The sequence below is a fragment of the Pipistrellus hanaki genome (genome assembly GCF_964339955.1).
Source record: "Pipistrellus hanaki genome assembly, chromosome: 1".
Lineage (NCBI taxonomy): Eukaryota > Metazoa > Chordata > Mammalia > Chiroptera > Vespertilionidae > Pipistrellus > Pipistrellus hanaki.
This window is the reverse complement of record NC_140503.1, coordinates 91,264,323-91,278,220: the sequence shown is the minus strand read 5'-3', so window position 1 is coordinate 91,278,220 and position 13,898 is coordinate 91,264,323. Positions and strand designations below refer to the sequence as shown.

The following is a 13,898-nucleotide window of genomic DNA, read 5'->3' as shown; positions in this document are numbered from 1 at the left end:
AATTGTAGGTTATAGTAGACAAGAAGTGAAGCTTGGGATCCATGTTTGATGGATCAGATAAAAAAAAAAAAATACAGACCAGTTTGGGAAAAACCTGATGACTAAACATATTTAAGATCAAGTATGGTTCATGCCTTTGTTGATTCAATAAATATTGAGCATTTATGTCATAGGTGCCATTCTAGGTGATATGGCTACCCAGATAAAAGCAGTGATTAAAACAGTGCTGCACTAGGCAAAGGATCTGAGTATACATTTCTCCAAAGATTTACAAATGGTTCATAAGCACATGAAATGATGCTCATTAGTCACAGAAGTATACAAATACAAACCACAACAGACAGTACTCATAGTCACTAGTTGGCTAAAATCAAAGCCTAGCATGTGGATTTTGCTTTGATTATAGCCAACTATATGTAGATATAGATAGACAACATATGTAGATATAGATCTAGAGATTGTGTGTGTGTGTGTGTGTGTGTGTGTGTGTGTGTGTGTACTCTTTGAAAACGTGTCCTCTGGGCAGAGATTGGAATATAGTACACATGTGTAAGGCAACAGCATGGCAGAGCCTGGCCAGGAGATTGCTTGTGGAGCAGCCAGGGCACTGAGAATTATCAGTGAGGAGGAGAATGGTAATTAATGAGGGGGGGGGAGTGATAGATTAGAGCCACCATAAAAATTTAAGATTCTATTCAAGTGTCATGGAAAGGCCATTGGAAGGTTTGAATCAGAGAAGTGACTGTCTTACTTTTCTGATGGTTCACATTGGTGGTTTATGGAGAATTGATTGTCAGTGGGATTTAAGGAATCTAGAGATCTAAAAGGGTAAGAGATGTGGCTCGAAAGCAGCATATTATAGTTTAAGATTTAAGCAGTTGAGTGCTTCTGGGTGAAGGATTTCATTGCTGTGCCTTTAAGCAGACGCACCCACTCCACAATAGGCATTCTTTTCTGTGGATAAAGGCCTGACCCCAACCCTTGGCTTATACCACACCCTTTCCTGTTTTTGACTCTGCTACTCACCAGCTTCATTATTCATTCTCCCATTTTATCCTCATTTTGTCTTTCAGATCTGATGGACATTGTTGTCTGCCTGGCCAAGACTTCCTCTAGATTTTGCTATTCAGCCTATTTTCTCTGCAGGCTGAGTTCAGTCTTCAGAAAATTTACATAAAAGCCTAGTGTGTAAGACCAGTGAAAGGGTATTTTAAGTCAGGAGTGCAGTGCGCTGCTTACTTCTAGCTATTCTCTGGCCCCACAAAGCAACCCAAGACACCTCCAGAGAACCCCTGGCCTCCTAGTTCATAGTGTGGAGAAGTCCTGCATTGAACTCTGATGCTGCCTTCTTGCAGCAGGCCATCTCTAGGATCACCTCAGATCATGCTCTCCCTGATCAGCCTGTGCCTTCTTAATCCTTAGGCACCTAGCTAGCCAAACACAATATGTACATCCTCCAGTCACAAAGGAGTGGGCTGATGGCACTCAGAACTATGAGGTTGGCATGATACCTCTTTCTGAGTGTTAAATTTTCTTGCTGGCTATTGTTTAACTAACTTTGCACCATTAAAACTAATGTAGTTCCAGTTATAAGCCATGAGTTTATTCTGTTAGTCCTTCTCAACAAATTCTTATATTGACCCTGATTAAGAATGTTAAATGTTTTTGATAACAAAGAAACTAGGTTTCTTATAGTTGAGAATATAACATTTGTATAAACTATTTAGGGGAAAAAAGACAAAAATTTAAAATTTGTGTGGGCCACTTGGGGTTTCAGTTTTCTGGGAATTACTTAATTTCTTTGCATTAGGAATACTTTTATAGACAAGTTTGGAACTACCTTTTTAAGTTTCCAGATTTGCAATTCTGTATTTTTATCTTTATGTTTAATGCAGCTATTATAACATTTCTTCATCATGGGGTAAGAATTGCCCACAGTATAGACTGAACCTTTCTTTAGTCGAAGTTTCATTTTGACAAATATTAAAGTAAGCATTGACGCATTATGAAAAGGATTTATAGGAATCAAGCGTTGCCCTACTGAAGCCAATACTCAAAACAAAGTCACCCTGGACCACAAAATAAGTGTGGTGCTTTATATTTTTAAAAAAGAGTATTATTTGCATTAAAATCGGCAATGTTTCTTCTGAGTTGAGGGTGGATCGTTCAGCATTAGATGAAAAATTTCTTGATTTGGAGTGTTTACTTTCAAGAAATTGCTTTTATACTAGGGATTTGCACAGCATTGCTAAATTGTAAGACAATGAGGACAAGGATTTGGTTTTGTTCACTGATGAATCCTGAAATAGGAGTAGCACACATTAACACTTAAGAATTATTTTTTGAGTGAATAAATGAATCATCTTTTATATAGTGTGGAAATAATACCGATAATATAGATGGCATCAGGACTGAATGAAGAAAACCCCTAGATGTTCTGTCACAATGTTGCTATGGCCTCTTTAAATTAATAAAAACAGTAGCAAAACTATAAGCTTTTCTTTTATGACATGCTTATTCTATCTGTAAAATTGGGATAGCAACACAGAATCTGTTTACTGCAAATAGCTTATTTGCTATTGGGATAGACTTGGTGGAAATACATGCAAATCATATATGTGATAATATACTTATATCCAGAATTTATTTTAAAAAACTGTTACAACTCAATAATTAAAAAGGACAAATGACCCAATTAAAAAATAGGCAAAGGTTCTGAGTAGATATTTCTCCAAGGATTTACAAATGGCTTATAAGCACATGTAATGATGCTCAACATCATTAGTCATAGAGGTATGCAAATGAAAATCACAAAAGGCAGTACTCATAGTCACTAGTTGGCTATAATCAAAGATAGATAATAACAAGTGTTAAGGGTGTAGAGAAATTGGAACCTTCTTACTTGCTGGTGGGAATGTAAAAGTGGGCAGTTGCTTTGGAAAACAGTTTGGCAGTTCTTTAAAAGATTAAAACATAAAGTTACCACATGTTACCCAGCAATTCCACTCTAGGTATTTACCCAAAATAAATGAATATATATATTCAATAAAATAAATTGCATATATATATTCAATAAAATAAATTGCATATATATATGCAAACATTTGTACATGACTGTTCATAGCAGCATTATTCCTAATAATTAAAAAGTAGAAGCAGCCGAAACCGGTTTGGCTCAGTGGATAGAGCATCAGCCTGCGGACTGAAAGGTCCCGGGTTCGATTCCGGTCAAGGGCATGTACCTTGGTTGCGGGCATATTCCCAGTAGGTGGTGTGCAAGAAGCAGCTGATCAATGATTCTCTCTCATCAATGTTTCTAACTGTCTATCCCTCTCTCTTCCTCTCTGTGAAAAGTCAATAAAATATATTAAAAAAAAAAAAAAGTAGGAGCAACTTAGAAGTCATAAATTGATGAATGGATAAGCAAATGTGAGATATCCATACAATGTAATATTCAACAATTAAAAGCAATGAAGTGCTGTACGACATATGCTACAATATGGGTGAATCTCAAAACATGCTCCGTGAAAGAAGCCAGACCAAAAAAAAAAAGCCATATACTGTATGATTCCATCTATATGACATGCCCACAATAGGTCAATCCTTAGGGACAGAAAGTAGATTATTAGGGGCTAGGAGGGTGGAAAAGGGGTTATGGGGAGTGACTGCTAATGGATAGGGATTTCATTTTGGGATAATGAAAATGGTCTAGGATTGTGGTGATGGTTGCAGGAATCTGTGAATATACTAAAAGGGTGAATTGTATGATATGTGAATTATCCATATATATATTATATAAAAGGCTAATATGCTAAGTGTCTGTCTGACCAGTTGCTACGACACACATTGACCACTAGAGGGCAGATGCTCAACACAGGAGCTACTGTGACATGCACTGGCCATTTACAGAGAAATAGCACCAAGGACCTGGAGCCCACAAAGCAATACTCAGCTTCCCCCAAGTAGGACACAGGCCCCGCCACCACTCCGGAGTGACAGCCCATCAAATCGCAGCTAATGCTGCTGAGACCCCATGGCACAAAATGCAGCCCACAGCCCAGCCCAGCCCAGCCCAGAAACGGTGGCTGTGGGCGGTGGGTAATGATGTCACGTAACTACACCTGGCTTTCTCTCCCTAGCCACTAGCCTCCTTAGAGTTTCTTTAGCCCAGGAACACGACTTGCTTATAGCCAGATGGAAACATTTTACACTTTAACCAAATGTCTGTGAAGCATTTTCCCATGCCTCATCTCATTTGATCCTCACAAAAGTCCTGGAGTAGATAGATAGGACACTTGGTAGAATCCTATTTTCTTTTCATTAGCCGGAAAATGGAATTTTAGAAAGCTTAGAAACTTGACCTGTCTAAAAAGAAGTAAGAAATGATGGACCTTGAAAATGACTTCAGGTTTTCTCACTTTGCATAATATAGTCAAACACTGCTGCAGTTAAATATTTTACCCTTTTTTCTCCCTGCATGATCTACAATAATAGTCTGCTTCATGTTGATATTTACTGCTGTGTTTCTGACAATTATCTGAATGAAGTAAGGGTGCTTCACTGGTCTGGAAAAAGTTTAGCTAAATCAGAAAGCAGGTCTAACCCTTATATATAAAAGGCTAAGTTCACTTGCACATGCGCAATATATAAAGCTCTTGGTGGTGCCAATTGCACACCTGTATTTTGATCTGTCATTGTTGATCATGAATTTGGTTGACACAGAGAAAGGGCAAATAGCAATATTAAAATATTTCTTTTAATTTTCTTTGTGCACAAATCCATGCACTAGGCCACTAGTAGCTCAATAAAGTTGTTAAAAATAAAAGAACAAATGAGTTAACATGTGTGAAGATGCTATTATTATTTTAGTTTGACTGTAAGGCCTTTAAAAAGTAGGATGACTCCATTATTTTTCCTTGCTTGCAGACCTGTGATTTTTATGCCGTGACTCAACTTTATAAGGCTATAATTAAACTATAAAATACTGAAATGTTGAAATATAAAATGAAAACTACTTGGTTTATTAATTTTATTAGATATGTTTTTTGTATCAGTTAATTAGTAATAAGTAGAATGTATCATTAAGGAATTGGATTTTAGAATCATAAAATTTTAGAACTGGAAGAAACATTCATAGTCATCTATTCTAGGCCCCCTCATTTTGTTTTGAAGTGAGAGAACTGAGTCCTACATAGGTTAAGGTATCTTAGGTCACAGAGTTGAGTAAGTTCTAGGACTGAATCAGTGTTCTTTCTGTTTATTACAATGGTTTTGGTGCTACTAGTAGTATTAGCACTGATGATATTAATAGCAGCTATTTAAATGCTTTCTATGTACCTGGTACTAGGCATTCTGTTAGGTACTTTGTATATGTTATTTTGGTTAATCTATACAACAATTTATGAAGATGTTTGTTTTATGTATTAGTTTCTTATTGCTGCTGTAACAAATAAACAAGAACTTCATACTTAAAACAACATATTTATTATATTAAGAAAAAGCCCAAAGTGGATCTTACTGGGGGTTAACAAGGCTGTATTCCTTTTTCTGAGGTTTTAGGGAAGATCAGTTTTCTCATCTTTCCTAGTTTCTATAGGCTGTTGGCATTTCCGTGGCCATGGCCTCCTTCTATCTCAAAGCCAGTGCCTCAGGTTTAATCTTTCTTATTTCCCCTTTGCCATGCAGCATAACATATTAACATATTTGAGGTTTAGGATCTACATACCCTTATAGGGGAGAGCAAAATTCTATTAATTAGATTAAGAGATGTAGGTTCAGAGAGGTTAGGTGAATTGTCCAAGGTCATAACATTAGTAAATAAAAATGTTGATGCTTTAACTCTCATCTTTCATGATAACACGGTTTACTTTTTGCCATTTTATCTGGTCATGAAAAATAAGTTGAATAGTGAGCAGTGTTCAAATGGTAAATAGCTATTGATATTTCTTATTAAAGTAAAATCAAATTTACTTAATAATATCAAGAAATAGACCATGTTATTATGGAGCAATTTAAGGGGTGGCAGAGAAGTACACTTATTAATATGGCAAAATGTTCATGACTTATCAAGACTTTCAATTAATTAACCCCTCTTCCCATTGTCCTTTACTCATTAGTGTCTACCTATCATCAATTCCTTTTAACCAGCCTAGCTGTCCCAATTCAAGTTACTCTTTTCAAAATTCCCTCAATTCCTTTGTACATCTCCCCTATCTTCCTCAGGGCTAGATGAGCTCTACTATCTACTGGTTGATAGCAGCCTCAAAATTACTCAACCTTTCCATGTGCCTCTACTATACCACTCTCCTCACAGCACATCTCCTTCATTCTTTCAAAGCTCTTACTCCCTACCATTGCTCTGAATGCAGTTGACCACAGTTGAGCATTACTTCCTTTCAGGAATACTCTTCCCGTGGCCTTTGTCACACCCCCTTTCCTGGTTTTCCTTTTCCCATTCTGGCTTACCCTTTCAGTTTTCTATGTTAGTTCTTCCATTTTTGTCTGACTATTGAAAGAGGAATTCCTCAAGGTTTAGTTCTCTTTATTTGTCTCACTTTATTCTCTGGGTTTTAAATATAATCTATTTGAATAAGTCTTCCATGTTTATTTCTAAACTTTGGTACTAGTGACATTTGGACTGGATACTTTTGTGTGTGTGGGGGGGGGTGGGGGGCTGTCTTCTGTATTGTAGGGTGGTTAGCAGCATCTCTGGACTCTACTCACTAGATGCCAGTAGAATACCTCTATCCCAGGTGTGACAACCAAAAATGTCTCCATAAATTGCTGAATGTCTTCTGGGTGCTGGGGGTAAAATTACCCCCAATTGAGAACCATTTATGTAGCCTAAAGCTGTGTCCCGAGGATCTAAAGATAATTCTTTTTTGGTAGCTCTACTTGAATGTCTCATAGCACCTCAAATTTAACTTGATCAAAATGGACTGCTATTTTTTTCTCCCTGATTTACTCTTCCTTTAGTTTTCCTCATTTCAGATTATTTATGACCTTATAGGCCATTGGAGATAATTGGCTTTTATTATTATTGAACCAATGAGCTATCAGGAAGTTTGCGGCTAAGAAATGATAGGATCTCATGTAAGTCAGCTCTTTTTTGAGAGTAGACTATTAGTTGGAAGGTTTTAAAGCAGGAAGACTAATTAAGAAACAGTGGTGATCAGGTGAAAAGATGGTAATAGCTTGGACCAGGGTGGTAACAGAAGAGATTGCAAAAAGTGTTATCTTTGGTTTAAGCCGTAAATACAAATATTTCTGAGAAGAGGAATGCATTGTATCGTCATTAATATTTTAGTGTGACTTGTTTATCAAGTATTTTCTTAGAACTTATAGGAAACAGATTTTGGTAGATCAGAGTGAGATGAGAGTAGTTAAAAGCCAGAAACTTGTGGGGATGTTACTTGAATAAATGCAGACCATAATGAGCAGCAGCCGAAACTGGTTTGGCTCAGTAGATAGAGCATCGGCCTGTGGACTGAAAGGTCCTGGGTTCGATTCCAGTCAAAGGCATATACCTTGGTTGCGGGCACATCCCCAGTAGGGGTTGTGCAGGAGGCAGCTGATGCTTCTCTCTCATCAAATGTTTCTAGCTCTCTATCTCTCTTTCTTCCTCTCTATAAAAAAAATCAATAAAATATATATATTTTTTAAATGAGCAGCATATTAGAGATCCTACAGGAGGAGTAAGCAAGACATCCAGTACAACTAGTCTTTCCTAGAGCTGGCCCTGATACTATAAAACATGTACTTATGGCAGGGTGGATAGAACAAATGAGAGGAAAGTTGCCTTCACTAGATACTGGAAACGACATTTTGGGCTATAGGGCTCTTAGCTGACGTAAGGTAGTTATTGGGATTTGAGATGGAACAAGTTTTTGTGCATAAGATCGTCTCACATGTTGAGGAACATTTATGATCCCTGGTTCCTCACCGATAGCAATGTGTACTTTCTCACTGTGATATCTAAAAAGTGCCCCACCTCTAATTTCCAAACTTCCAAGGGAGTCTGGCATGCTCAACTGCAAACCACTTGATTAAGTCCTCTTTTCTAATTTGAAAATTACCTCCCAAAACATGGAATCAAAAGGTTTTCATGCCAGGGCAATTTTGAGGACTTACAAAGCATGTCAGTGAATATTGCTATGATACTTTAAAATTAGTATCTTCTGTTCCTAATATGTACCTTAAAATGTTAATTTTTAATTCTTTCATAGAGGTTGTGGATGTCTCAGCACCATTTCTAAAGATAGTGCACTGGACACCAGCTGCAATTTCTTCCCAGCATTCTAATGTAAAGAAATTTGAATTAAAATGAATGAGGAGTCTGGAGGAAAGGGATTTCCTTTGTTTTATCTTAGCAAAGGGAGAAGTAGAATTGGAAAGAGGGAGGTTAATGGCTATGTATGAATGTTTATGCCCATCATGTCTTTATCAAGTCTATCTGGTATTAAAAGATAAAAACTTTAAAAATTGCATTTTAGAAAAAGTAGTAGAAAATCAAATATTATTCATCAGACTTGTAAAAGATTGATAACTCAGTATTAGAACAATGGGGGGAAAAACTCACCAAAGAAAAGTTCAACAGTTTTGAATATATAAAATTTAAGATCCATTCATAAAGGAAAAAATGATAAACAGATGGGGAGAAATGTTTGTATCAAGTGTGACTAAGGGTTAATATCTAATACTGGGAGAATTTTTTCAAACTCAATGAGGAAAAAATATCAAGATTTAATATATAAGTGGACAGAGAATTTTAACAGATGAGTAATATATAGCATTAGTAATAAAATGGGTAATGAGATTTCAGATTCTTATGCCTTGTCATAGTTCATCTTTCCCTTCTTACTCCTGACCTCCTTTTAACTTCTAATCCCTTGCGAGCAGCAATCAGATAGGAGGGGACATCCTACCCAACTCAGCTCTGCTGGCGAGCCACCCTCTGATTTGTGCTCAGCATTACACTGCGTCCTATGTGTCTGAGTCAACTCCTGCCACTTGACTGGGGGGATCTTGAGATTAGGAGTGGCCAGTTGTGCCTTACAGCCTGGCACATAGTAGTTGTTCAATAAATGTTGAATAAATTATTGAAATTTGGTAAACGTTTTAACGAACTACAGTATGTCAAGATGATAGAATAGCATGGTCAAAGTATAAGTATGGGTGTAATTTATGGCAAATTTTGGAACCAAATAAAAATGATATATTTACTTTAATTTGAACCATATTTGAAAAGTAATATGCAAAATGAAATTATAAAGGTTTTAAATTATAGATTAATTTTATATTAAATAAAGAAAACTTTTAAATCTTTATGATACAATGTTTAATTTTAAAAATTAGCTGTCAGACTTGATCTCCCCACTCCTCATCAAAGCTAAACTCTCTTCATACTGTCTAATTACCTGATTTAGCTATGAGGAAACAGCATGGGCTTCTACAAAGTGTGGGCTCACAAGAAAGCTGCATTTATGTGAATATGAATTAGTTCTCTGAATTTTTCCTGTGCCTAAAGTATATAGTTTGAGATATTTAATTTTTGCTTTATATTCTAAATGATTCTATCTTATAGATATATATCACTTAGTATTTTGTAGATTATAAATGTATTCACATTATCAATAATAAGTTCTTTAGATTTTGAAGAAGTTAGTTATAAATGACAGTGACTTAACATTTTTTTTAGTATGTAGCATCTGCTAATGGTTGAGATACAGAATGCCTTTAGGGAAGTCCTTTTCTGGCAGGGAAGATAGACAGTCATGATAAGCAATAAGCAAAAAGCAATGAGAGAGCAAAACTGTTACTTACAAAGGGGACTATGGAGATAAGATAATTCTTCTCCAGTGAGATGACTCTTGAGCAGGCAGATGAGAAGATTTTGGCAAACAGAGGAAAAAAGAGAAAAACATAAATAGAAAGGTGGAGGTGTGGAAGTACATGATCTGTGCAGAAGCCACTGAAAGTTTTAGAGTGTTATGACATAATCAGATTTGTATTTTGGAAAGAAAGTGGAGAATAATTATAATGAGGAGATACAAAAAGAGTGGTTCTCAATCTTTCTTGCTTTTGTTTTTGCATGCTTTCCCATGTAGTGCTTTTGTAAGCAACTTAGATAAGATGAGCTATATGTTAGGCATAGTCCTAGCCAACCAATCATATGGCCTCTCTCAGTATCCATAGTTATATAACAGAGTATCTCTTCTAAAATATTCCAGACAAGAGGAATATAGTCAATAATCCTATCTAATAAAAGAGTAATATGCAAATTAACCATCACTCTGCTTCACTAGACACACCCACAAGACATGCACACCAGCCAATCAGAGCAAGTATGCAAGTAAACCCAACCAAGATGGCTACAGCCACATGGTGCAGGAGGGAGGCGTTCCCCCAGCAATGGAGGAAGCCAGGCTTTCCGCCGCCTGCCCTTGTGGGCCTAAGCCTCCACTCAAGGCTACAAAGTTTCAATTATAGAAGGTAAACAAATCCAAACAGATACAGCTGCCACCACTGAGCGAGCGGGAAGTTTTACTCTGCTCCAGGCTACAAAGTTTAAATTGTAGAAAGTAAATATATCCCAGATACCAGGGCCTCTGCTTGGGTGGCTGGGTGGGATGGCCAGCCTCCAAACCACCACAGTCCCCTTGCTCAGGTGGCTGCACACCCCAAGGAAACCCCCACCCTGATCCAGGACACCCTTCAGGGCAAACCAGCTGGACCCCATCTGTGCACCAGGCTTCTATCCTATCTAGTAAAAGAGTAATATGCAGATTGACCATTACTACAACACACAAGATGGCTGCCCCTATGTGGTTAAAGATCCTGCCCCCATGTGGACACAAGATGGCCACTACAAGATGTCCAGCAGGGGAGGGCAGTTGGGAGGCACCAGACCTGCAAGGAAGGGCAGTTGCGGGTGATCAGGCAAGTAGGGGAGGGCAATTGGGAGGCACCAGGCCTGCAAGGGAGAGCAGATGAGAGGGACTAGGCCTGCAAGGGAGGGCAGTTGAAGGCCATCAACTGTGCAGGGGAGGGCAGTTAGGGGTGACCAGGCCGGCAGAGGAAGGAAGTCGGGGGCAAACGGGCTGGCAGAGGAGCAGTTAGACATCAATCAGGCTGGCATGGGAGTGGTTAGGGGGTGATCAGGCTGGCAGACAGAAGTGGTTAGGGGCAATCAGGAAGGCAGGCAGGCGAGCAGTTGGGAGTCAGCAGTGCTAGGTTGTGAGAGGGATGCCCGACTGCCTGTGGGATTGGGCCTAAATGGGCAGTTGGACATCTCTCGAGGGGTCCCAGATTGGAGAGGGTGCAGGCTAGGCTGAGGGACAACCCCCCCCCCCCCCCCCCGTGCACAAATTTTGTGCACTGGGCCTCTAATATATATATATATATATATATATATATATATATATATATATATATATATATATATATATAGGACTAAGTGACTGTTAAGACCAGATGACCAGAGGACCGATGGCAGCTATGAGTGCACTGACTACTAGGGCACAGATGCCAAATGCAGGAGCTGCCCCCCGGTGGTCATTGTGCTCCCACAGCCAACCTCCCATGGATGGCCAACCTCCCTCAGTCCCTTCCCCTGGCTGGCCAGCCCTGATTGGCTCTGATTGCCAGCCAGGCCAAGGGACCCTCTTCATGCACTAATTCATCCACTGGGCCTCTAGTATTGTTTTTAAGAAGCAGGGGTAAATATTAGTAAATTGAATATCAGACTACTGCCATCATTCTCTGAAATGGGGAACACAGGAGAAAAGAAAGGTTGGGAAGGATCTGGGGAGGGAGTGAAGTCCTGTGGGACATGCAGGTAGAAAACTGTAGATGTCTGGAAATTTGGATCTTCATTCAATAGAGAAATCAGGCCTTGAATACAAATTTGGAGATCAGCATTTTGTCAATTATAGTAAAAGCCATAAGAACAAATAGAGAATCTTAAAATCAGCAAGAGAAAAGCAGTTAGTTACCTACAAGGGAGCACCCATATGACTGTCATCTGACTTCTCAATTGAAACTATGCAGGCCTAAAGGGAAATGGCAAGAAATATTCAAAGTGATGAATAGCAAGGAACTACAACCAAGATTATTCTACCCAGCAAAGCTGTCATTTAAAATTTAAGGTCAGATAAAGAGCTTCACAAGAAAACGCTAAAAGAATTCATCACCACCAAACCAGTATTGCATGAAATGTTGAAAGGTATTTTTAATAAGAGGACGAAGAAGGAGAAGGAGAAGGAGAAGGAGGGGAAAAAAGGGAAGAAGAGGAAGAAGAGAGGGAAGAAGAAAGGGAAGGGGAAGGGGATAAAAAATATGAATAAAATGGAAATAAATACATAATACATATCTATCAGCAATTGAATCTAAAAATCAAAATAAATGTAATGAACAAAATAAACTGGTAAATAAAATAGAATCAGAGGCATGGAAGCATGAAATAGACTGATGAATTTCAGAGGGAAGGGCAGAGGGGGATGGGAAAAGATTAACCAAAGATCTTACCTATGGACACAGTAAGGTGTGAAGACCTGGTGACAGGTTGGATAAAAGGGGGACATTTGTAATACTTTCAACAATAAGGATTTAAAAAACAAAGGAAGTTAAAGAGGCAGAGTAACAACTGACATCACAGAAAAACAAAGGACTATAAGAAAATACTGTAAACAACTATATTCCAACAAATTGAACAACCTGGATGAAATAATCAAATTCCTAGAAACATAAAATCTTCCAAAAACTCAAGCAGGAAGAATCAGAAAACCTTAAATGGCCAATAACAACTAGTGAAATTGAAGGAGTAATCAAAAATCTCCCAGCAAACAAAAGTCCTATATTGGACAATTTCATCAAATATTCATAGAAGAACTATAACCTCTCATCCTAAAACTGTTCAGGAAATTTAAGTGGAAGGAAGATTTCCAAGCTCTTTCATGAGGCCAGCATTATCCTAATTCTAAAACGTATTTTATAGATAAAGAGACTACAAAAATAAAATGATAGGCCATTATCTCAAATAAATATAGATGCTAAAATCCTCAACAATAATAATGAAAGCCACATGAGACAGACCTTTAGCCAGCATTGAACTCAATAGGCAAAAACTGAAAGTGTTTCCCTTAAGATCAGGGACAAGATAGAGGATAGCTGCATTCAACATAATACTGCAAGTTCTAGCCACAGCCATCAGATAAGGAGAAAAAATAAAAGACATCCATGTTGAAAAGAAGGAAGTGAAAATGTCATTATTTGCAGATGACATAATATTGTTCCCAGAAAATCTTAAAAGACCCCATGAAAATGGCTAGATTTAATAAATGAATTTGGCAAAGTAGCAGGATACAAAACTAATATCTAGAAATCGGTGGCACTTTTATATACCAATAATGAATTCCTAGAAAGATAAAATTAAAAAACCCAAAAAACAAAATTCCATTTACCACTGCTACAACAGAAAATGATATCTTGGAAAAATCCTGTTCTCAGAAAAGTATAGGACATTGAAAAATGTAGTACAGGAGGATACAATCAAGTGTAAGCATATACTATATTATGGATTGGAAGATTTACCATCATTAAAATGTCCATATAACCCAAAACAATGCAATCTCTATTAAAGGAACAATGACATATTTCACAGATCCAGAATAAATATTTCAGAAATGTGTATGGAACCAAAAAAGCACCCAACTAGCCTCAGCGAACTTGAGAAAGAAGAAGAAAGTTGGAGGCATCAAAATATCAAATATACTACAAAGCCACTGTAATAAAGATAGTCTGGTACTGGCACAAGGATAGGCATGTAGTTCAATAGAACAAACAGAGACCCCAAAAATTGACCCATATAATTATGGTCAATATTTGACAAAGGAAGTAAG

At 37.7% G+C, this 13,898-nt stretch overlaps 1 protein-coding gene across 3 annotated transcripts in view; it reads left to right on the top strand.

Annotated features, from left to right (window-relative positions):
- ZNF438 (zinc finger protein 438) overlaps positions 1-13,898 on the top strand; it is a 140,717-nt gene that overhangs the window by 18,035 nt on the left and 108,784 nt on the right. The window contains exon 2 of one of the 3 annotated variants that reach the window (XM_084875936.1): positions 1,074-1,498. The exons of the other annotated variants lie outside the window; for them this stretch is intronic. The gene's annotated coding sequence lies outside the window, so the exon portion shown is untranslated. The remainder of the gene's footprint in view (positions 1-1,073; positions 1,499-13,898) is intronic. 3 annotated transcript variants of the gene reach the window in all.